At 45.3% G+C, this 24,626-nt stretch overlaps 1 pseudogene; it reads left to right on the plus strand.

Annotated features, from left to right (window-relative positions):
- Positions 1 to 2,689: 2,689 nt before the first annotated feature.
- On the plus strand, positions 2,690 to 20,383 carry LOC144112911 (collagen alpha-1(V) chain-like; annotated as a pseudogene).
- Positions 20,384 to 24,626: the final 4,243 nt, after the last annotated feature.

Here is a 24,626-nt window from a genome sequence, read left to right on the forward strand (position 1 = left end):
TATTCCCATAATTGAGGTATCCGTTCGGTGGCAATTTGGTGCCTTTTCGTATTTTTTTTAGGTGCTAGTTAGCTTTGTTTTGGCGTGGTGTCCTATTATCCTTTTTCTTTTGCTTCCAAATTTGCCACCTCTCTTCAAGCCGTGTTCGGCGAATCGGGCTTTGGCAGCGAATTTGGCAGACATGGAAGCTGTTCTTAGTAGCCGAGATTACTGCTGTCAGCTACAAAATTTTGTGCTTACGTTTACATTGACAATGCAGTAGTATTGCAAAACAGCCTGGCGGCTCTCGGGTGAATTTCGTGCACTGCCTGGGGAGTGGCGCCATGTTGAGTGGCTGATTTCGACTAATGCCTCCGTTGTCCGAGGTTTAGGACTCTACTCTGTGCTTGCAGACAAGATGAAGAAGGGCCTCCCACGCTACAACTCAAGTCATCTCTCCTCGACCAGTGATTGTGACCACTGGCCGATCGAGATTGTCCTGGCCGCGGAGGAGCTGTTACGTTTGGAGACGCCAACATGCCAAGAATATTAAAGCCACTGGGAATCATCAATCTACCGAGGCTTCAAAGGGCCGTCGATGTGGTTGCAGCGCTACGAGTGCAGGTGGTGGCGTCTACAAGGGTCCTTCCCCCCCCCCCCCCCTGCTGTTTGAGAAAGGCTTTGGTGAACTTGTCTTTTGTTCTCAACGCCGTACCCACCCGGGACATTTTTCTCCCGGAGGGGACGACGGGGGGAGCCGGCGAGCGGCGGAACTGCAAATCAGCCGTGACAAATGCGGCCGGGTTTAACTAAGCCAACGTCTCTGGAATCTTCGTGCTTCGAAAACAACTTCGACTTGGACTGTGCTTTCCCACGCTCTACGTGAAAGCTTCTGCGAACTGCGGTGGGATCCATTCGCCCCCACGCTACCGCTGTGAAGTGCAGGTGACTGACCTTCGACGCTCTCAGTGGGACCCCCCTTCGGGCTATTCATCACTGAAGCCTGGACAGCGCGGACCCCAATCTGCCAGAAGTGGCAAGAGTGTGTGGCTGGGGGCGGACCCGGAAGACTGGACACGTGATCTACATCACAGTGATTCGACGCATTTTTAATGAACTAGATTCCCCAACTAGGGACCTGGGGACAGCGGACCCTATTTAAGCAGCGATCTGGCGTGTGTTCGCCAGCTCCCGATTCACTCTTTCAATCTTTGTATAAATGTAAATAAACCCTTCAGTCTCTCCTTCACCTCGAAGACCCTCTCATCTCTTCGTCAACCCCACTACAGCAGTCTCCCGATCCGGAACCCGGGGACACCGACCTTGGCGAGAGACGGCACAGGCGAACCAGGGGCCCGCATCTAACAACTGGTGGCAGCGGTGGGATCGAAGCGGCATCCCCCAACACCGGTGGTCTGCTACGGGAGAGAAGCCCCGCACCTAACAACTGGTGGCAGCGGTGGGATCGAAGCGAAATCCCCCAAGACTGGTGGCCTGCTACGGGTCGGAGCCCCACACCTAACAATGGTCTAGCGACTGAGAACGGGGTCGTCGTACTGCTGGAGCTTTTTTTTTACTTTGACAGTTGCTTCATGTCACAAATGTAATGAACTATATATGTGGAAACAGCTTTTCGACATGAATAAAGATTTTTTGATGGTGTGCCTATGTCCACGTAACACACGTTTCGCCGCCCAACGAGAGACCCGGCGCTTCCGGGTGCTGGATGCGTGCTGTTCTCAGCGCATGCGAGGCCCCGCACCGGTTGGACGATGTCCGCTTCGGCTGAGGGTCTCCCTGCCCGGACACGAAGTGTGTGCGTGCGTGTGTGCGTGCGCGCGTGTGCGCTTCTCTGTGAGTATGAAGGGGTTTTCTGCACACGCGTCTTAATGGGAAACTGAGCACTAATTCATACATTTCTACCGAGTAAAATCAATTCCATGGCTTTTTCAGGCTATGGTGGTCAAGACCTAAAATTACTCATGGAGGTCAAGACCGAAAATTACTCATGGATCGTAGACTGAAAGGGCTTGGCGTTGTAGCCAAGCCTCAGAGATATGACTGAAAAAATTTTACCCACCGTTGTTCGACTGCGAATTCGGCCGATGGTAGAGACACCTGTGATTCATTTTTTGACCTTTTCAAGCTTATGAAAGTCCCATTCTCAGTCATAGTAGCGCCTTCATTGTCAGAATGCCGTAAGCTACAGCTGCAGCCCAGCTTCAGTTTGTCCTCAGTGTACCTTTGATACGAAATTGTATCAGGAATGTCATGCGACACGAGAGGTTAGGCAACTGTCTTGAGCCACAGTGACTCTGAATGATTGCCGTGCTATAGTAAGGAATGACGATTCCTGTTTATACTTCTTTCCTATCCCTCTGAAATGCAGAGTGACGACGGTCCTTGTGGGCCGCCTGGTGACAAAGGTGACAAAGTGACTGTCTTTCAGGCGACGCAGCGGAAAGTTTTCACGTTGATGAAGAGCTTTTATTATTTTTTTATTCGGGCTTACGCATGCACAAATTTATGACAGTAGTTAGTAAAGGCAGGAATGTTATCGTTATGAGCTTTATGTTTTTTTTTTGAAGCGCTATGGATTTCCTGTCTTACCATTCTCGGTGACGCGCGTGCAAGTGGTGGAGCGTTTGTTATGACACGTGCTACCCGTTATCACAGGGCTCACCCGGGGCCAACGGCCAGAAAGGCGACCATGGGCTCCAAGGTGAGGCCCCGAGCATCGAAGGCGTCCAGGGTATAGGAGGCCCTGGGGGTCCGAAGACAAGTATATATCAGCCGCGTAGCTGTTCTGTTATCCCAGCCTATTTACGGTGCAGTGCTGCGATAGTCATCAAGCACTATTCGAACTGCTTGTATTTATGACTCGAACAACATTTGATCTTTTAGCGATGCCGGCCTGCTTTTCCCGCTTACGATCTTGACTGACACTTTGCAACAAGGAAGGAAAAAAAGCGAACGTATTCGGCTAACTCTCTGACACGACTGTGTACTGAAGGGCCACAGAGCCAAGGAAACTATCTTTATGCCTACACGAGTGCAATTTTGCATATTGATGAAATTTTTCAAGCCACGTGGGAAGCCCAGCCACGCCGGGTCGGTACATACTGAGTCCCAACTACATTCCGTCGCGTACAGATCACAGGAACAAAGTGAAAGAAATATACTGTAGAACAGAGCCCTTCAAAATGTCCTTTTTTCCCCGAAGTTTCAGGGATTGGAATCGACTTGATGGTCTCTTGCAACTGTCGTATCAAATGACTCTCTTGCTTCTATGCTGAATTGATTCCAGTGTTAGCATATTTTTGATTGTTGATGAAATTCCTGTATTTACGCTCTTGCTTTGAGTATTTTACTCCCCTCCCCCCCTCCCCCCACTGTAATGGCGTACAGGGGCTGATAAATAAACAATAAATAAATAAATAAATAAATAAATAAACTGCGTTTGCTGGGATCATGCGGCACATTCTCCGAAGTTCAGAATTCTTGGAGATCTTTTTTTAATTGTGGAAATATTTTAAGGTACTATTATAGAAATATTGAAGGTAACGGTCTACTCTTCCGATGCGAGTAAATTTTTTATTTTAGTTTGTCCATCGCTCGCATCGAATACTTGAAACTGCTTTAGAGAACCGATGGGGAATGTTTTTGGGAATAAGAAAAACGTTAATAGGAACAAAATGCAGGTCTGTCGACGGGCGATAATCGGATACGTTGATTTTTATAGTGAAATCTTACAATACATGAAAAAATGGCGTTCATAAGCTATTTCGGGATGACACATTCGCTTGTCCAGAATTTCTGGGTATTCAAAAATCAAACTTCTGCGGGGAACATATGGCACATTCTTCGAAAATTTCTTACTTCGGAAGGCCGTACGAAAAGGCTTAGTGGAGGTAACTTGAAGCTATTAAGATTAACTGTAGGTGCCCGGCGGCCCAGCACCGATCTGGCAGCCCCAAGCAGATACCCAGCCAGCGCACAGAACGAAGCCCTGTCTGATGCCTTCGCTGTGGACTACGTGCCTTTTTCTCCTCACTGCTGGAGCAGAGCATTTTTCGCCTTTTGCTTTCTCTTCGGCTTTGTGCGCTACATTTTTGTTGAATCTGTCGCAGGGGTTCGAAGGACTATGGGGAGAAAAGGGGCCACCGGGAGAACCAAGAGAAAAGGTGGGGCACTCTTGTGTTCATTTACGCGCCGAGAAACAGGTTCACGAGGTATTTCATGTGTAAAATCTGCAAGTGCGTGGGCTTCCCCTGGGCTGTTAACGTGCGTTGGCTAACCTTGGTGTGACCTAAGCCACACATTGCACATTTTTTCGAATCCGCACCTGGATGTTTCTGAAGCATATCTACTGCAGGCCATTGTTCTTCTGAAATCATGTGACTAGGAAGTAATCAGGCTTCTGCATGATTTTCGAAGGAAAGGATAGGCAATCGACCAGTAATAACCAAAAATGCAGGTTTATACTTCTTTACAAAATAACCAGGAATACAACTCGATGCATTTTTGTCCCGAAATATTTGTTCCTTTATTTCGATTGACGGCATTTTAAATTTTCAGTGTTTTATTTTGCCCAGTAGTTTATGGACACGAAAGACACGGGAAGATGACTGAAAACACGCCCAATTGACTCTCTCAGTGGTGTGTGGGATTACCTTGGATACCTGTGCGCGTGTGCAGTTCGGCTTGACAGCACTACCCGCGCTCGCACTAACTTGGGGAAAGCGCAGCTCTGGAAACACAACAGGCACTATTGACACAAGCGTAACTACTAGAGAAATGTACGGATAAGGACATAAGCAAAGGGAGCACTCTATTGCGTTTTAAATTCAATCACGAATTTACTATCGGAGGGGAAGAAACACTTTGTCCACGAGAGAGCGCATCAACGTCCAACACCAGCAAGTAATTTCAATTAGGTAATGCGTGATAAATGTTGAAATGCAATACCGCGCTCCGTTCACGTTTGTGCGGACGTTTACCTTTGAAAAGATACCCAGGCCTACTAGCAAAAGGATGTTTATGAGCCGCAGATTCGGGATTTGCGCCGTGTACACAGTCCGCTGGGCGTTGCGCTTTCGCTTGTGTTCTGCCGACAGTGCAACATGCCACAAGGCTGCTCCGTAATGATGGGGTTAGTGGGGAAAATACAAGTGTGCTGGTTTAAGAGGCACGCATGCATTACACCGCCAGGCGAACAATTCCTGACAAAGGCTGTGCGTTTTCTGCTGATAAGCACGAGTGACGCTCAGACAGCCAGGTGCATGCGCTATACGAGTCAGGATGCTCTGGAGTCGAAGTATATTGGAAAGTGCAGGTAAACTAGGAAATAGAGTGGCTCTGCCGCTCACGAATAGGAGACGATTTCGACAGTGTACTCGGATCTACCCTACTAACCACAGTGGATGAAGTTACACATTTATCTGGGAATCCTTGTATCTCAGGATGTATACTGGAAAAACCACGTTTGGCAAATTTGTTCAGTCGCTGAAGAGAACCTGCAGGTTTTTCGTCAAAATTTAAAACTTGCCTCAAAATCTATCAAATTAACAGAGTACCTAACGAATCGCCAGGTGTATACGCCATTCATTACACAGGAGGTTAACAAAAATGTATAAAAGCATGTAAAGCAGAGGTTCTAAATACAGGGTTGGTCACAGCATCCAAGCCACAGGCCTTGCTATCGTGCCTTTATTTAGACAGTATACTGCAGGCATACCATACCAAAGCTGAATAGGTCAGTGCATTAAAAATGATGCATACGGGGTGTTTCACCTAAGATATTCAGCTATTTTTATAAATAGGCTTTTTTAGCTAGAAGAGCGCTTTTTGTGGCATTGCATTGTCAGCGGTGGAGCTGTCAGAATATGCTGCTAAGACGTGCTACCAGGCTACTTAACTAATATTGAGTAGTTAACTTTTTAACTATTACCGTTAGGCTCCTCAATTACTGAGAGGCGAGTAGCCCGCCGTAGGTATTATTGATATGAGAATTAGAATTTCGAAAACTCTGTTGCACTCGGTGCTATGGCCGGGAAAATTTTGTCTATTTCGACGAGTTACGTGCACTGTAGAGGTTGCTTTGCCTGAAAGCTTTTCGAAAGCGCATGTACTCTGGCGCAATGTAGGCAGAATTTGCTGGGCCACAGCTCCGAAGGCATCTGAGTTTTGGAAATTCTAAAATCTGATATGAATATTACTTACGAAGGGCTACACGCCTCTCGATAAGTAAGGAGACTAACAGTAAGAAATAAAAAGTTAGCTATTGAATATTAGTTAACCAGCCTACTAGTTAGCATGTCTCAGCTGTTTTCTGGGGTGCTACACCACAGACAATGCTATGCCGAAAAAACCGTTCTTCTAACTCAAAAAGCTCATTTTTAGAAAATTGCGGTTAACATGGCAAAGCTCTAGGCAGTTTCAGTGGTATACTTGTGCATTTTATTCTGTTTGCAATTTAGAGCAACATCCCGACAATTTCACGTCCATACTAACTATAATTTTTTGTTTTGAACAAAGACACCAAGTTTCAGACAGGTGCCGATAAAGCCGGACCTTTAACATGTTTGACTTTATTCTCTTAAATATTCAGTTCTCTGGCATATGTCACAGGTCTTTCCCGCTTCATCGTTATTACTGCTATTATTGCGTACTGTGTTCGACGACTTAGAAAGCAAATATTGTGCGCAAAAAAGCTCAAGCTTGTGGACATTCTGACAAAGAACCAATGATATCAGCGCTACATAAAGCGAGAAAGAAGTATTGAAAAGAAAAGAAACTATATCGGTAGCGCAGCTTTGATTACGCTGGGATGTATGTTAAAAAGAAAATCACTATCTGTATGGTCTCCATTCCATTCTTTTACTTTCAGCCGGCACTTGTGGATTGCTGAGAACATGCCTTGAGTATAATGTACACAACGTTTTATTTATGATTTTTCAGTATTTTTAGAAGTTCTTAAAAATTCACTGATATTTTTATGTTTTTCTCCACAAGGGTAAAGAGGGTTCCCGGCCTTTCAGGACATATGGGGGATCTACTGGGCCGAAGGTAGAGTTTATGCATTTCTTTTCACTGTATAGAAACTGGCTGTTGATTATAGTAACACCTTCAATGTTTATGCATTCTTCCAGTAGTCCGCGTGCTGGATCGGCAGTTCCCGTGAAACTTCTTGCTGAAATCATACTCTACGAAAATACATGACAGCTAATGTGTGATTAGTGCATCTGGATTCAGTTGTTCTTATTGCTTTTGGTTTTGTAGCTATGTAGATACAGTTTCAGCGTGTGATTCAGATGCTGATCTCACCTTTTGTGAGATCAGCGTGAAGTGGAACCATGCATTTGCGTGAGGTGAGGTGAGGTGAAGCCATGCAATTGCGCGAGCGAATTTATTATGGTTTTCATTTCTTTATCTGCGGTATAATGAATGAAATGATCTTAATGAAGACATTGTTTGCTTCGCGAGCAACGAAAAATTTGAAGACAGTTATTCACGCTACTATGAGTAAGTGGTTAAGGCAGGATAACTGACTTCAATGAGAGAAGTTTCCCCGCCCTCAGTTTATTTCTCTCTCTCTTTCTCTCTCTCTCTCGTTGTTTTTATCCATACTTTTTCCTTTTGCCCTGAATACATCTTTTATTCTTTGTGTGTTTATCGTAACCCGGCTGCATGCGCATCGCTGTATATACTGCAGTGTATACCGCACTTACCGTATGTTTTCTTCAGTGTTGCCTAAAGAAAGCTAATAATTTTATTTGTTTTTTAAATAACTGGTATTGTTAACTTGCGACGACGATGCAATGCTTTGACGAGTTTTTCATGATGCGTCCCCCCCTCCTATGTAATACCCTAACGGGCACTTCGGTTATTAAAACAGAAGGAAGAACTATTATTCTCTTTATTTTTTAGCGGGAGCTGTGTGCGGTACTTTCTCCAGGGTAAATAGCTGCGGCATTTGCGTCATAGAAAAGCGTAACCAATAAATCTGGCGTTCGCGGAAATACAATATTATCCCTGTGGACTCGGGCAACGAGGCCTTGTGAGCCTGGGAGAGGGAGCTCTTGGGATTGCGGCGGCTTCGGTCACGTGATATAGGTGCACCAGGAAGCGAGTTCAGAGGTGGGGTGGGGGTTGTGCGCTGCAGATATTTCACTGCCGCTTTGCCGGGTACTCCGAAAAATGTTGAAGTATTTAAAGCGGCTTTAACGTCGACTTCGCAAGCACTCGCAAGCCCAGCCAGGTTGTTGCCTTTATGCAATTTTCGCATCATAATCGAGATTTCCTTATATACCTTCATTCACCAGTTAAGCAGAACTCTCTTTTCTTCTTTCGTAGTATATTTCTCGAAGTACATTTCTATTTGCATAAATGATCTTTACAGTGTACATTGCTACCAGACGTGCCTTCGATCCGAATGAGTTGGCACAATAATATTTTTCTTTTTTTTATACAGCTGCGGCTGAAAGTGGGGCTATCAACAAAGAGAGGTAGGGAAAAGTTTCAGTTCAGTCCAACTTGCTTTTACAGAGTCCTGTTACATGGAAGGGCCCAAAGGATCGGATGGACCAAAGGGAGAGCCGGTATGTATTAAACAGCTAATTCTGTCAGTTTTTAATGTTGACTATAGTCTTCGCGGTCAGTTCGAGCCGACGTTAAACGTATAAAGAGCCTTAGCTCTTACTCATCACGTTTCGAGATTCCGTGGAGTCCGCTACCACCCTTGATCCCAGCGCCATCTGTGGCAGCAACTACTCATGACAATTCGAGTTTTCGTGAGGTCTGCTACGACCCCGAGATGAAAGCGCCATCTGTGGCTGCAACTAGAAAACAGCACATCTCACATCGAGACCTTTAGCGCCATCTAAAATAGCATTCTAGAAACAACCACCTGCCGCGTGCCAATGATGACGTCACGATCCAATATGGTGGATAGAGGCGGGTATGACGTGAGTATGACGTGAATGGTTTCGGTTTCTCGAATCCAAGAAGCCCGTTATTATAATTTGTTGTGCCCCTTCTCATCCCTCACCCCCCCCCCCCTGCTCGGAATCGCGTAACATTTCATGAGACTGGGGAAAGGAGGTTCAGTAAATATTGGTTCCAGAGAATTGTAGCGTGTATCATTCTGTTTTGAAATGACAAGGCGAATAATAAAAGCAAGAAGACAAAAAAATTTCATTGACCTAGTTTTTGCAGTACACAAATAAATATCTCAATAAATTTGTCGCTCTGAATTTCCATTACTCGAATGCAGATATTCGTCTCGGCTTTTTTTTTCGTACGCGTGCTGGGTCTTTTGTGCAAATGCCGTTGGTTTTTCGAGCAGGTATTATATATTTATTTGTTTGGGGGGCAAGGGACTGCAGGGACCCACAGGAATTCCGGGACCTAAAAGCGTTCAGATAAAAAAATCCCAACTGTTTATTGCAGAGAAAAGTGGCATATTTAAACATTCAGCTCAAGCATGAGACTCATCGCATACTCGCTCCGAACCCAGCATGTGGAAAAAAAAGCAGCAACATCAGGATAACGAACAAGAAAATATAATCCATGCAGATAAAGTAACAGATAAGAAATTAAAAAACTAAAAATAATAAAACGATAAAAATAAAAAAAAATAAAAGGAGGGGGCATTTCTTAGCAAAACCAGTGTCAAACAATCGTACCAAAAGCAGTCATACATGAGAAGCAAAAGCAGTCAGAAACCGAAAAACGACAAACACTAAAAAGGATAAAACCAATAACATTCTCGTAAGGAACAACAACAAACAAACACAACAGACGGCCGCTAGAAATTGAGGCCTGAGAAGTCGCACAGTACAAGATGTCACAAAAAGTTATCAAGAAATGATACTTTAATTCTACGGAGGGATACCGAAGGGTCGCTAAAACAAGTGCTTCCCTTATTTTTAATCATAAAAGCCTCAAGAATTTCCCGTGCCACCTGATCGCGACTCCCGCCCAGAATCCTTATTCCGTTAAGCCTTGGCTCACACTTGCATTCTTTACAATGGGGAGGCAAATCCGACCCGCCTCCGTTTTCTAGCGATTTCTCTCTTTCTTGTTCCTGTCCTTGTTAGCGCCGCCGTTCATTTCATCATGCACCAACCCACCCCTCAGGCTGTTATTCTAAATAAATTCCATTTTCCACAGCTGGCACTGCAGCACAGCAGGCATTGGGGCGCAAAATAATGTTATCATTTTCTTTTTTGATGCAGGGGCTAGCCGGAATGAAAGGTGAAACTGGGCCTCACGTAAGGAAGTATAAAATCTTAGCGAAAAAATACCCCATTGGTTCTCCGGCCATAACCGGTAACTTGAACTTCCTGCTTTCTTTATTTGTTACAGGGACCCGGAGGTCCCCTGTGGGTATACCGTTTAAGAAATCTCTATTTGCAAGTTAGCTATGCGTGATGTGAATTCTTACTGTTGCCAAGTGAAGTACCTTTTTTTGCTTTTATCTGCTTTTTGTTCTTATATGTTTGCATGGTCATTGTCACCAATGATGGACTTCGCTCAAAATATTTAGCATGATGCTGACAATAACCGAACGGCAAAATCTATTATTTAGGCCCGCTGATAATATATGTCCTCAGAAGAAAACGTATCTCGGATGAGAGAACGGTTACGTAAATAGTATCTTGAAGGTTATACTAACGTAACATCTGGAAGCGGACAGGGCATTCAAAGAAATAGCTCTGCAAATCTTTTCGCCCATTGCAGGACCAATTGGACCTGGTAAACTCGCCGAAGTTTACTTCTAAAGATACCTAAGCGGCTATTAATTCTAGACTCCTGGAGCTCGCTTAAATACTAGGCCATATCATTACAAAATGCAAACCGTATTATTACAAAATTCAACTGTTCGTCGAAAGGTAGCACTGGTTCAAGCCGTTGCCTTTCTTCCAATTGGAAACTGGGGTGCCGGAAGCTTTTGACTTGAGCTGAAAGTGGAAGCGTGAAGAGGAGAGATGTATACTGGTTGCATTTGTGGTATAACGAGACAAACATTACAGAGTAGTCAGTAGGCGACCATAATGAAAACTGTTTATACACAACTAATCAGTCCTGCTCTTTGAAAGGTCAGGAGCTAGAGCATAGCTTAAAGCGACAATCTCTGGGCTCTCGCGGCTAAGGAAAGCACCTACTCTGTATTCTTTAACGTCCCGAAGCTTTTGACCAGACATGAAATCGCAAACCACACGAGCTTGCATTTCGACCCGCCACGGTGGCTCAGTGGCTATGGTGATTGGCAGCTGTGCCCGAAACAGCGGGTTGGAGTCCTAACCTGGCGATAATGAAGGCGAAATGCAACAGCACCCGCGCGCTGTGCGATGAGAGTGCATGTTAAACAAACCAAAGTGGTCGAAATTAAGTCTCGGCCCTCAACTTCTGCGTCCCTTCATTGCCCATGTGTGCCACACAACACTATTTTTGCATTTACCTGCCGCCGGAATATGTACGCAGCAGCCGGGATTCTATCCCGCGATCGTAGGCTCAGAACTTGAACGGTAAAACCACTGAGCCACGGCGGTGGCAACTAAAACATCTTGTGCAAGGTCAATAACCGCTGCCACCTTTATTTTATGACGTCAGCCCTTTTCTGTGAAGGCAACAATTTTTTTTTGGTATGCAGCAGAATTTCACTATGGCTAAGTCGAAGGGGGTCCAAGATCATTTCGTTACAACCGCTACTTCATTACAGCCGCATTAACATTGGCCACAGCTGTCACATGTCAACGGGTATTCTGGCACCGTGTTGACCGAGGGAAAAATGTGTGGTGTTTAGTCTGCCCCCGATCTCCAACACTCGCACCAAACGCTCCCGACGCGGCTCATTATAGGTAGACGAACTAAACATATCAGCGTGAGGCTACGGCTCCCTTGTTTACTATATCGTATAGATACAGTGACAACGGAGCCGTTGTGCTCGCGAAACGTCTTTTCATCTTTTGACTTTGGCCAGTGACCAGCAATCTGCATAAATATAGTGAACAAGGGAGCCGTAGTGCTCCCGAAACGTCTTTTCATCTTTTGAGTTTGGCCAGTGACCAGCAATCTGCATCACCATGATTCCTTACCAAATGGTATGCCGTCAAACCCTCGACTAAACATATCAGCCGTGTAATCGCAGGCGCATTTTTTTCCCGCGGGGCGTAGCAAATGAGTCTTGAAGGAATATTGTCATAGAGGACGGTATGAAACTCATCCAGAATATTTGGCCCAACGTCCTCGGTTCTGAAGCAGATACGGACACAGGTGAAAGAGGGCGCTGCGATTACGCGGCTATAGTGGCCGAGTTGGTTTTCTTCCCCGCATGACGCATGAGCTTGCAGGCGTCACTGTAAGACAGTAATGTATTGCCGGGGACGAGTACGCTAGACTGAGGTCTACCGCAGAACCGTTTATAATTTCTGAAAGCTCCCTCAATTGCTTCGGAGACATATGTCTCTTACCTTCTTTCCTGTTCCTTGCACACTGCGGGTGACGGTGCTAGTGATTGGCTCTTTGTTGCCGAATATTGCAGACGGCTGGCGCGCAGCGACATCAAAGCCCCTCGCTAGCTGACAATTTGACCCGATGTGACCGCTTTGATTGTGGCCGCGTTCTGGTGAACGGAAATCGTCTTATGCCTTTTGTATTCCGCCGTTGTCACTAATATTGACCTTTTGAAACAAGCGGCGTGTTGATATTGTCAGGCCGCGAAAACCGAAACTGGTCTGCAGACGGCACCTAAGAAGTACAGCGCGCTCCCAGCGAGCCATGCACATCGAGTGGGTTGGAGAGCGGAGGTGCGCCAATAACCTTGGCTACTCTGTCGAGATGCAGCATGCAATTCTTGCCGTGTTAAGTGGCATTTTTGAGTGGGCCGCGGGCTCGAGTTTCGGTAAAAATGGGTGATTGGGCATCTCGCGCCGAAGGCGACGAAGGGTCCGGAGAAACGCTCATGCGGGCCTCATGCGAAAAGTTTTCCGTATGCTTGTGCGGCGTTGTAGCGAGCCTGTTATAAGCGGCCATTTCGATTTTGCGCATCGTATGGCTACGGAACTGCGGCGTATCGTTACAAATGGAAAAACTCAGCATGAAATGGCCAGTGATGTTCAGTTTCTATTCATGATGTCACGTCGTAGGATATTTCGCTTCGTAAAAACGAGGTATTGAATACATGGTCTCCTAAGGGAGCTTCGAAGGGGAACAGGTATTCTTTTGTTATATCCATTATTTCGTTATAAACTGTTTCGTTATAGCGATGTTTGACTATATAGCTTGACTTTTCTAAGCGTGTCAATCTCAGTGTTTGCCATGCTTTTTCTTCAAGAAGCAATCTGTAGTGTGGGAACGAGAAGAATATCGGGAGAGCTGCGAAGCGCTAACCGCGTGTGGCAATAATTGTTGGCGACACTGTCGCTCATCGCGTCGCTCAGTTTCTGGCTTTGCAGAAAATTTCGCTTATAGCCCGAAACCAGCTCGCGAGACTAGCTAATATCAGAATGCTTTGAGGGTATGTAAGTTCCAATCTAGCTATTTTGAGAGTAAAGTTTGTTTGTCTAGCATGGTTTCAGCGGAGAAGCCGCTGACGCCTACTCCGTCTGAGCCATGCATGAAAATAGTTCAGTGAATGATTGGTAAGAATATAAAAAGAAAGCCTGTTGTGTCGTATGCATTGTTATCTATAATGCAAAGAGAACCGTCACTTATTGCAAGTCTCAGCACCGCGGAATGTAGTTTGACACCACAGCACCCTGTCTCTTAGAAATACAATGTGTTGCCAGAGGAATTCTCATCAGGGCTTTTAACGTAGTTTAGACTTAAAAGGGGGCGGGGGGGTACTAGAATCGTAATAGTCCCCTCATGACACGAGGTGACAACGGTGAGGCGGCGGCAACATAGCGGCACTGAAAATGCGCCGCTCTGTTGCCAAGTCTCGTCGCTTCGTGCGGGCGTACCTGGGGCCGCGGTAGGCGACAGCCGTTGCCATGGTATGTCACGTCGCCAGGAACACCGCTTCGTGCGGTTACCGCTTTATATATGTCTCGGTGATGATCCCAATCATATGAGACAAGCAGTGTCACCTGTAGGATGAAAATAAGAAAATAGCCTTATCATGCTGAAGCTTGTGTCGGCAAACCTTGAAAGTAATCCTGAGACCAAACTTCATGAAGTTCATGAACATATAATGCTGTGAAGAGCGCGCACTTCACTGGAGAATGTGAAGTCCGGAGCACCGGACAAACGCCCCGGTGCAGCATGCTGCACTGTGGGAATATGTGCCCAGGATCTGCGTTCTTGTCGGAGCAGAAAAATAATCGACCTGGTCTTAAGGTGTTTCACACATCTTTCAGTAATGAGCGCTGCGAATCAGTTAATACGGTGCGTGTGTAAGAACTATGTCACTTTCTTCACGAACGTTACAGCATGCAGGAGTCAAATCATATGGAAACTAGTGTTGTTTGCAAGCATGGGGAGAAGTTTGGGGGTACGAACAAAGAGCCCTGAACAGGCACTCTGTACGGCACTCAGTGTAACAAACAGGTTAGTCAAACAAGGTGAATTGATTTCTTCTTAACTCGCATTGCGTGCGTGATTCCCAGGGTCCGCCGGGCGAAGGCCTTCAGTTTCCCCCAGAGATGCTGTTCCAGAGGGACCTGCACAACAGGTTCAAACGTAGCCTCGAATGAGTAGACAACGCCTGCCCGGAAGAAGACTACGTGGTCATCATTGGAGACGACGGCAATGACGACGATGACAAGAACTCTACGGCCGCCGCGGAGCCAGTGGACGAAGTGGCGTAAGAAAAAATCAGCCGAACGTTGACGCACATCTTCGCTAAAGTGTACATCTTGCGGCGCGAGATAGAGCAGATCCGGCGCCCCTTGGGCTCCCGGCACAACCCGTCTCGATCGTGCCGCGACCTGTGGCTCGCGCATCCAGACTCCTCTGATGGGTTGTACTGGGTGGACTCCAACTGGGGCGTGCCAGACAACTCATGGCGCGTCTTCGGCTGCATGCGCGCCGGCGGAGAGACCTGCGTGTTCGCCGACGGGGACACGGACTCGGCGCGCTTGTCCAGGTAGGTCGGCCGGAGAATAGAGTTGGCCAGTGCAGCGCATAACCCTGGCCTTTCTTGGATTAGTTTAATAAGGTTATTTTTCCTTCGCCTTCTATCCATAGGCTCTTTTTTCTTCAGAATGACGAACAGCTTGTTTAATTTTCTTCTGGCGCTATATGTGTGATGCGATATTGTTTCGATGTGCGAGATAAACGAATGTGCCTCATATAGCCGGACGGAATGTTGTGGTATTACAAGATGTCATTCTCTTCACAAGGAGACCAAGATAACATAAATACAAAGGTTTCATCTTGGTCCCTTTTTTTTGGTAATGGTGACAAAGAAAGTGCAAAGAAAACGAGGACAGGAAAAAGCGAGAAGCAGAAAAGACGGTCATTTAGAGCTATAGCTGGCCCCTAAAAAAAATAGATAGAATGTGTGAAGTGGTTCATTATTCCCGACTAGACATTCATCACCAAAAGGGTTTCCGTGAGAGCGTAAATTTCAGTATTTAACATATTAGTTAAATAACACTAACGAATAAACTTTTTATTTTTGATTTTAGGAGCCAAGATTATATTGCGAAATTGATGTCCGTCAACATCGAAGGGAGCTGCGTTTTTAAATTTTCTTGATAGGCAGTCTCTTTCGAAATAGTTTATGTCGAAAATACGCATTTGAAAGCGTGTTGGGTTGGCTTTTGCGCATTGCATACTGATAAATTTTCGTCTCTTGCACTTCTTATGCATCAAAACAGCCGCATTTTGCGTATTTCATGATGTACACGAAGTTAACTTTTCGATGACGATATACCACGCGCAGCGCCGTTATTATTTAACTAGGAAATGCGGGAATGCCAACTCAACGTGCTTTCAAATGGATATTTCAAACCACGTTACCGAATAAAAATATTAAAAAACAGGGCTCAACTTTGATGCTGATAACCATCAATTTCGCAGCTTAATCTTGGCTCCTAAAATTAAAAAAAACAAGAAGAATATGATTATATTTGAGCCATTTAATTGTCTAACTATGGATCCTTGTGAGGTACACAATATCCACCTCGCTGTACAGTCTAGCTCAACAGACTGCACCGATGTATCTTTCACAGTTTTTAAACACCCCCCCCATATATATATATATATATATATATATATATATATATATATATATATATATATATATATATATATATATATATATATATATATATATATATATATATATATATATCCAATGGTTAATAAAATCGCCCTGTATGTACAAAGAATCTGTTGAGCAAAACAAAAGGAATAAAAAATAATAGGCCCCCTGCCTGCTGAGGGAAGCGAAGCCCGAGTGATGCCAGCTAAATGGCGATAGTTGAAAAAAAACGACAATACTTCAGCGGCTAACATTGCACGGACAACTTATCAGAGTCTCTGAAGGCAGCGCGTATGATTGCAATGTCTCCTCCATGTTACCAAGGCGCGCCGGTGGGAGAAGCCAGAGTCCGCCTCCGCTGCCAGCAACGCGTCCTCGTGGTTCAGCAGCCTTAAAGGCGGCTTCCGGCTGCGCTACTGAACCGTGGGGGACGTGCAGCTGCGCTTCCTCAGTCTCCTGAGCACCGGCGCGTACCAAAACTTTACCTTCGTGTGCAACAACGTGAACGCCTGGTACAGCCAGCGTACCAAAGACCACGCACGCGCTCTTCGCTTCCGGGGCCGCAACGAGGCGCAGATGAGCTTCGCGAAGGACAGTCCCACGGTACCCGTGGACGATTGCCAGGTGGGAACGCTTGCCGCGGACTTCAAGACGCTGCTTTTTTGGATGCCTCTTCAAGGCGCCGTTTTATTTCGAACATGCGACGAAGTTTAACGAAACGCGACAGGATGTATACGCGTGCTCATCAGCGATGGCTGGTGCTTTCTGTGAACGTTCTGTCGTGCTCCGAAAGGAGTCAGTGAAAGGCGTGAACAGAGTTGTTATTTTCTTTCCTGGATATTTAAAAGTATTAGGCAATGCAAAGGCTGTAATTTTCGACTTGTACTCTGACTGCTCGCAACGATAGAGATAGGTGCATGCCCGCTCAGAATGGTGGAGACCTGCATTGATAGATATGAATGCGCTGTTATCATTTAGCACCGTCCGGAAAATCCCCAAACGCATTTTCAAAAATAACCAAGGCGACATCGAAAACAAGGCCTTCTTGTCGCAGTTAGAAGTGACAGAAATGATGAAGATGAACTTTTTTGTGCTAGTGATTAGTCACCACTGAGAAAAGTCATACAAAAGTGCCTCGTTGCACCTGAATTTGTATATTAGAGAAATCCAAAATATAGCCACACGAGGAGCGTTGCGAGTTCCCCCTATACATGGGGTGCGTACTCTCGTCCTACACATATATGATGTCCGTCATGATGATGGCCATTTCTCTGCTAGCTGTGGAGGAAGACGCATTTTAAAATGGTGAAGGTATGAAAGGCGATGGCTGGGGGAGGGGGAGGGGAGTTAAGACGGTGTCTCACAAGGCCACTTTGAGCAAATGTATGCCCCGCGTTCAGCTGCTTATAGCGCTGTGTGCGTTCGTTGAATGTGTGTATTTCTGTATGGCGGTGCTAGACAATCGCTCTAGTCTCCCTGATCACTGCTTTGCGTTCCGTCGCTCGAAATGTATCTGCAAACATGAGCAGTGAGAACCGTCAGACATCTAAATTACATTATTTTTTTTTCCAATACTGCAAGTATAATTATGAGGCCCTCACAAGTCGATACTCAGTCCTACTTTGAGTTGAGAATAAACAAAAATGCATCATAGTTATATATTAGCAATAATCTAGTCAAGAACTATAACAAACTAATTAGCAGGTTAACATTCAATAACATCAAACTCAAAACCCTGCGTGGGAAAACAATCGTAAACTGATAATGTAATAATGGTGGTTGATGGTAGCAATTAGTCCTGCAGGTATAATATTTTACGCCTGTATCTATGAATAAGACAACAAAAATAAAAAAGAGCCACTTCGAGCAGCACACGCACATGCACGAAAACAAAAAGAAAAGGCCATATGGGGATGGAAAGTGAACAGGTTGCACTACCGGCTGGAAGGATGGACGACGATCACCGGGTTACCGCTTTGGGACAGATTCCATTGCCTTGAGGTTAAAAAGGGAACTTGAGCTGGTGATTTATGAATCCAGTTGGTTCAATTTGCGAATGACTAGAGCTGAAAATTAATTCTTGAAGGCGTCGGTACGACATGTGTATTCGTTCAGTGTATGCTCGTGTTTATTCTCTGTTTGCCATGACTTTGAAAGAGACACATATTTTAGCGATGATCCATAACTACAGCGCAAACGACAGGACAGAGATGAAGAAGGGACGCCACACAGCGCTGTCCTGTCGTTTGCGCTGTAGTTATGGATCATCGTAAACACCAACTCGCCCAACAAATGCTTTTGTCGAACTTCATATTTTAGCGGGTTTATGCTGTAAAGATTGTGTAGCAACTAGAATAAAAACTTAAGGCAATCTTTCCTCGCTTTAGATGATGATTACAGAAGCCTGCAAGGTTGGTAAAAGAATCAGAATATTTGTATTTGTCATGGTTGAACCTTACTACTTTTCGTTGAAACCTCTCCAGGCACATGGTGTTTGTTAGTAACTGATTGTGGGAACTAAACAATGTTTGCATACTCAAGACCGGCATTACAAACTCAGTATAAGCAAACATTTAGAAGTTTTTGGTGCTAGTCGTAGGTAGTCTTGTACACATTACAGAAAATAAGACACCGATGGCAATTACCGTTACTCCACCTGAGTTATTAATAATTACAGTGGTCAATTACAGCCACAAAATAGTAACTGAAAAACTACAGAAAATTAATTGATTATTGTTGCGTTATTTGCCTTCGAACGGTTATTGCCATAGCACATATTTACTGAGTCTTCAATGAACTACTGAAACTAATTGCTCAGTTTGGTAACGCGATACCGTTAAAGCTCCGGTTCCGCAGGAAATCTGGCGTCATCACCGTCGGCGCTGTGAGCGAAAAATCACCAGAGAAGCAACCTAATTTGGCCACCTATGTCACGTGACCTTGTCGTGTTATCTCAACCTGTCCACTGGATTGTGAGCCAACTCACGACAACCACGGCAGATGGCAGTTAAATTAATGATATGTCGCGAGAGGTTGCTCAGAAAGACCGGCCCGTGTCGCAAAAGCGCCACCGTTGGGAGCACCTGCCATCGCAGGGCAGTGGTGCATCACTTAACCGCTGCAATCCCTGCGCCGGGAGTGTGTATGCGCATTCCCATGGATCTATGAATGTAAAGTCGAGAATGACTAATCCCGCACACATGAGAATTAACGCCCCTTTAACGCTATCGCGTCATACCCTTAATGAGGAGCTTCAGTGCCCCTCCAATTTTTTTACAAGTTAATTTTCAAGACGAGTTGTTTTTTGAAGTTGTACTAGAGAAGACTACTTCAAAAAACAACTCCTCTTGAAAAGTAACAACTTTGAGAAAAAATTGTAAGAAGCAGCCGAGTTCGGTTTAGTGGGAGGGAAGTTGCGGTGCCATGTGACAGGACGGGGCGTGCCTACAGAGTGTGCACGTGATACTTCCTGGGGCGAGAATTGTCGTAGAGGACGGTGGTCACCCGGCTGTGGTAGGGACATGATCTTTCACGATGCTCCTCCGTAGCCATTTCGTTCTTGCTCTTTCACGAAGGAAACATCCCACATCCCCGCTAGCACCAGTGTTTGCCGTCATGTTGAGGTTCTCAATACTGTGCCGTTGGTTACTAACACTTAAAGAAGAACTAAGTGATTGCCGGCAATCATTCACAGAAAAAAGTAACTGAATTATCCGGAACGTTACTGTTTGAAAACATAATTGATTAATTGCAAATTTACAAGAAATTATAATTGGTTACAAGTAATCAAATACTTCTAACGCGTTACACAAACTCTGGTTGCAGGCACCGTCAGAGGAAAAACAATTTTTGCGAGGCAGCAAAGCGACAAATGTGTATGCGCGTCCAATATGGGGTCACACGTTAGAGTTAAAAGAGGCGCGTCGAGCTGTGGCATATAATTCGAGCTGGCGCAAATTCAGACGTTGGGGAGACTGTTCATGTGGCAGAAGCTCTGCCCACCGAGGTTTATAACCTGTTTTGCTTTGCTTTGTTTGCATTTGTTTCAGTTTTGCGACGGCAAGACTGTGTTCGTGTTCAAGACCAAGCATACAGCCACACTGCCAATTGGAGATTTCCAGCCATTCGACTTCGGCGGCGAACAACAATCCTTTGGTTTCGAGATTGCACCCGTTTGTTTTCAATGAATAAAGCCATGTTTATTTTTTTTGCTCCTTTTGTTAACGTGTTCCGGGAAAAAAATAAGACCTTAATATGCACATGACATATGCTCACTGAAATAAATATATATCGCTAGAAACCATGCTGAAGAACATGACTCCGGATTAGTGCTTGCTAGTGTTATCGGCAGCAGTATGTTCAAGGAGGGAGAATTCTTATTTTGTTTTTCACATGCACTTTTTTATTATTATGCCTGCTCTCTCATCCTAGATTCTCGCAAAACAGCAAGATCATATATTTCTTTAATTTCCGAAGGTAAGAAAACGCCCAGATGTGGTCGGTGAGTTTTTCAGCCAATTTAAACCTGAAAAGCAAGTACACGCCTAAAAAGCTTTAGAAAAGGCACTTCTTGACTGCACCTGAAAGGTTAGGCGTGTCAGTAAAATTGTGTGAGGGGAACCAGCGCAGTCCTTGAAATATGGTTCATGCGTTTGGTAATTTTCTCAAGTCTCGCGTTCACATCATGCAATTAAAACAAGACCCTTTCATTGCATTCATATTACTAGTCCGAGAAAGAAATTCTTTCTTTTACCTGTGCAAATTAGTATCCTCCCAATTCGAACGCAATTTCGGGAACGGGCACTGTCAACAACCTACTCCTTGCGATTCTCGTTCTTCGAGCGAAAGGCATATTTTAAAGCACACAATATGGATTGTGGCGAACTCTCTATAAATCTCTTGGTGCCATTTTTTACTCTGACGAGAAAACAATTGTTGGCAGCTTCAGCGCGGCGAAAGTTGGCAATGATCGCATCCAAACATACCAAAACATTAGATATGCACAGTGCATTTTAAATTCCTGTAGGGTGCAAATATTCTGACAGGCCTATTAGTGCTGCAGCGGCTTCACGTTTTTTTTTATATCTTAATGTAATGAATTCATAGTTTTTCTGTTTTGAACACTGCTGTGTTTACATCCTCCTGAGACCTGGGATTGGAAAATTTCTCCATTACATTGAGGAAGAGTATCACATACGCCGCAGCCATGGAACGAGGTTTATTTCCGTAAGAATCCCATGTTCAGTTAATTTCATACTTGTGCTGCTGCCGCCGTCGGAAAGGTGGAAGACAGTGCATGATTGCTTTGTAGTGGCGGTAAAAAAAAAAAAAGAAGCAAGTGAATTCACTTGCATTTCAAGTGGCGATAAAGCACCTTTTATCTCTTATTACCACCAATTAGAGTTCAAATAACAGCCATAAGCCTGCATTTCAGCTGTTATGTATCTCTGTGCATTGGCCGTTTCATAATTAGTTTTATACTTGCACTTCCTAAGTCCTTAAAGAAATCTGGGAAACAATTTACACTAGGGGTCGCAGGAAAATTTTAGAACATTATTCGAGGTCAGTTTTATTATGTCACTGCCTCACTGTGTACTAATTCATCCAAATTTCTTCTGCTGCCTTCTGACACGAAAGATTACTTAGTCATCAGGCAACGACAAACAAAAATATCAAAGTAAATGTACAAGGTCGACCAGGCACCCTTTGGTTGATCTTATCTGGAACCACCCTACTCCAACCTTTCAACCTCGCACCTCCACCACGGTGGCCGCTACATTGCCGCACCCCAACCTCACACATTCTGTATTTGCGCCTGATACGTCGGACGCCCTCGGATGGATGAGCGATTGTGTGTGACCCATGGCGACACCCATAACCCTGCCCAGGTTTATTTTTCTGGGTCTGTAGCAGTCACGTTTTACCTACAAGGGCACACACACAACATTGACTATGGCGGCACAGGATTACGCAAGCGAAAAAAAAACGAAGTAGAGGTGTGCATAGAATGACGACAGAAATGGACTTGTAATGTAATGTACTCCGGATCGTTTATTCTAAAGGGCCAGACGCTTGCATCCGATCTAAATACTGTGAAATAATTTTGTTCACAGTACGGTAAGAGGCCACCGCAAGATAAGGTCACGTAAAGTCGTGAAATCACTACCATTATTATTTTTTTACTGAATCAGCCTACACCGTCAGCAGTCCCTTCAAGTTTGAGCTGGGGTTGCAATTTGTGATGAGGGAATGGCTGAGTTGTAGAAATTCTGCAGGGTACCAAATTTTAGCCAGAACGGGACGTTGAATGACTCCATGACACGGAATTTTACTTCTCAACAATCTCTTCACCCAACCTCTGTGATTGCGCCCTAGAGGCTTTGATGGCGGAGGACTGCTTGTGCTCTGATTACAGCTTCGTGTCGTGCCCACGCGCTTCGAGCACCTCCGCTGCACTTTGCATAATTGGCTTTTGTTCCAAACTGAGCACCCTGATCAGAGAATGCGCACGATAGAAGAGGACGAATAGACGGTCCGCATTATGCATACACGTCTGTTGTAGTAACCGAACGCTTCTGCCTAACATATATGCAAAACGTTGGCAAGCTCCGTGAGGTTTCCCCTTCCTTTGTTCATTTTGTTTGTGTACGTATATTGCATTCCTGAGGTGCAGAACGGGGATTCACCAGTTGGAATTACTATCGTTGTGATTTTCCAAGCGGCGTTCTTTTCAAGCAATAATAATAAGTCAATGAAGTGCCGTTGATATACAGACATAAAGAGATGGAGCCTGCAACAGACGTGATGGACGAAGCAAACGCTATAAGAAACCAGCACGATCATGAGATATGAGCCCCTTATCCAACACTCTATACTCAAGTTCATTTTGCGGCCGACTGCATGAAGCAGCGATTTGTACCATTGTGGCTGTGTCTAATGCCCCAACAATGCCTCCTCCTGGGGCAGACGTCGACGAGTAACCCGGAAAGTCATTCTTACAGGCGATTGCCGCGCCACATGCGACTTGTGAGTTTGAAAGACCGCCCGCCCTGTTCTGATCTCTAATCCGGAACAGGCGATAACCTTGTTGCTTCTGCTGGCGCTGGGAGTGTGCAACACCAGCGGCCAAGGCCAGGGCAAGAGCCTCGGTCGCGGGAGAGGACAGGGTCACGGCCAAGGTCGCGGTCAAGGCTAGGGTCACGGCCAGGGCAGAGGGAAGCACGGCGGAAGCCCCGCTGTAGCCGGTCCCTTGGATGCGGAAGGCGGCACTCTGCCAGGAGGCGGCGGCGGCCAGTTCTGCGAGTGCGGCGGCTTCCAGCAGACCCAGGGCCAGCGAGTCGAGGAGGGCTTCGAGCAAACGGACTTATACAACCATGGCCGCGGCAACGGCGCCGCCTTCCTGGGCACCAACTCCGGCGTGCTGCAGTCATGCCTGCTGCAGGAAGTAAAGGGGAAGTTCAAGATCAAGGGCAAAGTGCGAGGATACACGGCCGCCAGCGCACAACAACAACAATAACAACAACAACAATAACAACAACAACAATAACAACAACAAAAATAGGCTTTTTGAGTTAGAAGAGCGCTTTTCTTTTCGGCATATCATTGTCAGCGGTGTAGTACATCATAATTACGTGCCAGCAAGCAAGGTGGTGAACTAATATAGAATAGTTAACTTTTTATTTATTACTGTTAGGCTTCTTAATTACTGGGAGGAGATCGCCCACCGTAATTAATATTCATATAAGTTTTTAGAATTTCGAAAGCGCGGTTACCCTCGGCGGTATAGCCCAACAAATTTGGCCATTTCGATGAGTTACATGCACTGGAGAGGTTGCTTTGCCTGTAATCTTCCGGAAAGCACATGTATTTTGGCTCGATGTCGCCATATTTTGTTGGGTCACAGCGCCGAGGGTAACCGCGTTTTCGAAATTCTAAAAACATATATGGATATTGCGTATGGTGGGCTACAGGCCTCTCAGTAATGAAGGAGCCTAACTGTAACAGTTAAAAAGTTAACTATTCAATGTTACTTAACCATCCTGCTAGATAGCACTTCTTAGCTATATTTTATGTACTGTACTGCCAATGACAATACTATGCCGAAACAAGCGCTCTTCTAACTCAGGAAACCTATTTTAAAAAATTGTGCAAAATCTTAGATGAAACACCCTGAATGTTGCCTTCGCGATTGCATGTGGCATTCCTGGTCGCAGATAGCGGAGAATGCAAATATGCCATCTTCCCTACTTTTATATTCTTGTCAACATTCAATATCAGTGCAAACGCCGGCGCATTGTTGCTATGGGTAATATTCAGCTAAAGCAGTTAGCCTGCATTCGGCGAGCAGTTGCGTTATTGCCACTATTCTTTCGGTTCTTCCCCCGCTCTCACGCCCCGCTAAAGCTTTGGAAGGCGGAGGAAGAAGGACCGTAAG

Source organism: Amblyomma americanum, chromosome 1 (assembly GCF_052857255.1).
Source record: "Amblyomma americanum isolate KBUSLIRL-KWMA chromosome 1, ASM5285725v1, whole genome shotgun sequence".
Classification (NCBI taxonomy): Eukaryota; Metazoa; Arthropoda; class Arachnida; order Ixodida; family Ixodidae; genus Amblyomma; species Amblyomma americanum.